We start from the raw sequence: 4,880 nt of genomic DNA on the forward strand, positions 1-4,880 counted from the left end.
ATATTTCAACATAAAAGAATTCAGAAAGAAAATTATGTCAGAAAGTTAAATAGAAATTTCTTGCTAATTATGGTGCTGTCAGAATCAAGTTCATTTGAAAAAGAAGTGGTTTTCAATGGCCCTTTCTTAAGAATTCATACATAATTCATCTTTGCCACTTCCTTATCAAACAGGAACAGATCACATTCTTGGGGAGAATTTTACATTTTGTTACCATATACCTCTGCAATTAGCCTCCCAGGGGAGGCGGTTCCATAAAGTAGGGGCAGCCATGGAAAACACACTTCTGAGGTTCCATTAGGTACCAGATTTCAGGGAAGGGATCAGGAATGTGCTATCCTATTCAGAATTAAACTTTTAGTAATTACTTTATATATATCCTAAAGTGTTTGAACTTCTGATCTTGCACAAATCATTCAGGTGCCCACTGTTGGAAAACAGTTACTTTGGGACAAAAATATCCAAGAATCTTAACCTGAATTATTAGCACATTATTAGTGAAGAGGCACAAAATGGAAGAGATGTTCAACTTTATATTGTCTCATTAATTGCATTAATATTGTTGTAGAAGCCTAGCAGGACTATAGATTGGAACCAGTAAGAAATACACTTGGTGAATGTTTCATAAAGTTTTGGAATCTGAAATTTCCTTGGCTGATTGATTTCTGTCTTCAATTACTGAAAAAGGAATGCATAGAACTAGGAGCCATAGTGGCACAGTGATTAAAATGCAGTATTGCAGGCTATCTCTCCCAACAGCCAGGAGTTCGATCCTGATCGACTCAAGGTTGATTCAGCCTTCTATCTTTCCAAGGTTGGTAAAATGAGAACTCAAATTTTGGGGATAATATGCTGACACTGTAAACCACTCAGGGTGTGGTGTAAAGCATTGTGGAGCAGTATATAAGTCTAAGGTTTATTGCTATGAAACTAACATATTCTTGATCATATGCTCATCATTGAAGAACAGAAGGATTTCTCTTAAAAAGATTACTTAGAAGGCATTCTTTATGAATTTGTTCCATATTTACCTGAATAGAAGATGACTCTGAATATAAAAGCATTTCCCTGCCAAAGGAAGAGTAGTCAAAAATCTATATCAATTGATCCAAAGGATAGACCAGAATGGACATTAACTGCCTGCAAATTAATGATCTCTAGTCATAACATTAGTTGTTCCTCCATAAGGATCTACCAATTTTTCTTTTCTCACACACAAAAGCATGGAAGCATGTATACATTTCCTTCTTCCCCTTTCTTCCTTCTAGCAGAAACAATGAGGGAAGGGGAGAGGAAGGAAGAAGAGGAAAGGGAAGTGATATGAGGGCAGTGGTAACCCCTGTTTAGATGCTACAAAAACAGGTCGGGCACTCCCAGAGGGCAGCTTCTTTTTATTTTTATCAGGCATTCCGACTGGTCTGCCAATTCATTACCAGTTATTTAAGGTGTGGGGGGTTTCAGTTTTTTCAGCAAATTTGGTACTCTGAAAAACAGGCAACTCTTAAGACACCTTTTGTAAAATAAGTTATAGAACTGTCAGATGCTAGAAAAATATTAACCATCCAATAAAACCATAACTTCTCAAGTTTATTTCGATTTTTAAAACTGAAGACTTCACGAATGCTGAGGCAGCAATTTCAAATAATTACAGCAGGCAGATTGTACCCAGAAAAAATTGGTAATGTTGGCAAGAGCTGGCATCTATCCACACAATACAGTAATTTGATTATATCTACAGAGCCCAAGAGAAAATCAAAGGTGATCCTAGTCATATGAAATGTTCAGTTGTAGAAATTAAAACAGGTTGCTCTTTTCTACACAAGTTTACTACTATAATACATAGAATTCCTATAATAGTATACAGAATTTACCTCAATTCTCTGCCTCATGTGCAGACATTAGGAGGAAAAAAAAAGACAAAGATTTAGACATCTTAGAGAATGAAAAACCCTCAGCAGTATAATTTTGTAACATCCATTGCAAGAGGTGTTAATGTTTAAATTGATTGCTGTGTTGTAATCAAGCAACCAAACCAAGATGGGCCATCTTTGCACTGCTATAAAGGACCTAATTTTTAATGAGGAAAAAAGTTCCAGAATTCATAGCAGTATGAAAATACAATTGGTTTTTTTTCTGGAAAGGGTGAAATGTTAACCAATCTTAAAACTATTATGAAACAATATAATTATTAACACAATTTTACTAAAGTCTAATTCATGCAAATAATAAATACTGCATTGTAAATATTGTTATTTACACTTCCCTTTAATCAAACATACCTTCCAAAAAACTATCAAAAATTAGCATTAAGATTATGAATAGTTTACAACCAATTCTTGAAGATAATGAACTATATCATAAATATCATATGCAAAAATCACATCTAAACTTAACAAGAAAATAACTTTGAAATAAATAGATATGGAAGGAATCTGTTTATTTCAATACTTTAGAGTAGTGCCAGTTAAGAGACCATTTGAGGATAGAAATTGATTATGCTGAAAAGGTTATGGTAGGGCTTAAACATAAGAGTGAAATCCATGTCAAAGCTGCCAAATAAACAGAAAATAATTCAGGATAAAGATTCTGAACTTTCATCCCTGATATTTTACCTTTTCCCAGAAATTCAGTGGAAATAACATCCCAGTTAACCTCTTGAACCAAATAACCCTATAATGTGCTACCATTTCCAATAACCACAAAATTATAGAAAGGCAAGGATAGATGTGAGGTTAGCCCACATCTCCTACCGGTAGTTAGTTCAGCTGGATATTGTCCTGGCTACTGAGAAAAAGGATAGCATCCGAAAAATGCCCATTCCCATTTTTCCCTCTGTTCTGTTATTTTAATATGACATGACTGCCTTTGTGTGATACCCAAATGAATTTAAAAACGCATCTTTGTCATTCTAACCTTCTAGTGGCAATTACATGAATCTGGTAAGCCTAAACCATTATTGATAAAGTCCTGGAACAGGCTTGCAGCTTCCAATCTGTTGTGAACAGCTAGATATCACTATACTTAGAAAGAAATACATCTTAGTCAAAGTCACAAGAGCTATAGACAGTACTAATTCTGAGCAGCATACCTTTAGGAAAATGAATACTGTGCATTCTGGCTCTTCCGAAAAGGTTTGGGAGATGTGGAAGGAGATGATCAGCAGGTTAGGTTAGGCACAATTATCCACAATTCCAAGCCCTCCTCCACACACAAAAACAAACCAACAAAAAACCCACAATTTGTTCCTACTCCAAAGCACTTGTAAAATTAATTAAAAGGTACGATATATTTCACATTAACAATAAAATGCTGAATGCTCTATTGTTTGACCAATCAACTATATTATGTTGCACTTTGAGGAGGGGAAGAACCTCTGATATTGTCAGCTAAATTGACAGGGTGGCAAAGAATAAAATTTGTTCATTCAAGAGGGACTGCCTCTAAGAAAAAGCTTCTGATCAAAATGGGGAATTTTTTTTTAAAAAAATCCACATCTGATCAAGAAGGGTTGTATGTTCCAAAGATCAGGGAAATAGACATGTCTAGTGAGACAGATATCTAAAGGAAATGGAATAAAAAAGGCAGTTATTTCTTTTAAGTGGAATAGGAAAAAAAAGTATTACAGAACATTCAAAGAAACAGAGCAAAATACAAAGTAAGGCCTCTTACTTGTAAATGTTAAAATGAAAGCCTAGCTATATGCTTCAAAGTCCTTTGACTAAGAGAAAATTCTACAACAGAATGCAGTGCTGACATATACACCTAACATTACTAATTTGTCAAAGGGTTTAACAAGTGTGAGCATGCATAACACATATACTCTCCTTTCAATGATGTTGTGAATGTGCTTTAGTTCCATAGGAATAGGACAAAACAACCCTCAGGCCAAATCCACTTAACCTGCAAGCCAAGCTGAATACAGAAGTGGATATGATATTTAAATTCTCCTACCTTCAACTTAACAGACTAGCACAAAGCTAATGATCAGAAGCTTCCAAGTTGGGCAAAGTCATTTCACTGTCTTGGTGATAACAGCCTATGGATCAAAGTTATTTAGTTTTCATGCTGTTGGTGCTATATGCATTACTTATCCATCAGTCAAGCCATTACTTTGAGCCAAATAGTGCATTTTGTTAAGGAACACAAATCCATGTTTTTGCATAAATATCCAGTCTCCCCAACTGAGAAGTGATTCAATGATACAACAAAGCCATCCAAACATTACACCAGAATTGGTTACATGAGAGAAAAGCTTGCATTTAGTACAGTAGATACTATGTATCTACAGCAGATACATACCCATTCAGCAAGTTAGCATTTTCACAAATAGGTCAACAAAAATAAAACATAAAAATAAGGAAAATAATTTTTCACTAAAAATAGTGAAGTGCCCGTATCTTTATGGATAGCATTCCAAAATGTACCTGCCCACCAGCTGTGTAGAATCTATTTCCTGTTGAGCCAAGATATGAGGAAAAGGATGTGAACAGCACCGACCGCTCCACTTAGTGTGGAGGGTAGAGAAAATGCAGTAAAAAGTCTTGCTTTTTAGTGGACACTTTCTCATTTTCCTTTTTGCAAGTTGCAGAGTGGAATAAGGAACACAGAAAAAGATTGTTTTAATTTATGATTGAAGGTCCTATCCAAGCCATAGTTACAAGTGTTTTAAATAAGAACCACATCAGCAACAAAAAATACTTTGGGGAAGAAAAGAAGAATTTAGACTTGCCTTACCACAGTGATCCTAAAGATCATCCTTTACAAAGCATGGAAACCTCTGACAGTATTGGCCAGATCCAGAATGAAAATTTCCACAAAGTTAAGGGCACCACTATTGTGTCATTGATGTTTAGTTGTGGTTAAAAACCTGAGTGACACTG

Source organism: Pantherophis guttatus, chromosome 1 (genome assembly GCF_059756535.1).
Source record: "Pantherophis guttatus breed Tessera chromosome 1, ASM5975653v1, whole genome shotgun sequence".
Taxonomy (NCBI): Eukaryota; Metazoa; Chordata; class Lepidosauria; order Squamata; family Colubridae; genus Pantherophis; species Pantherophis guttatus.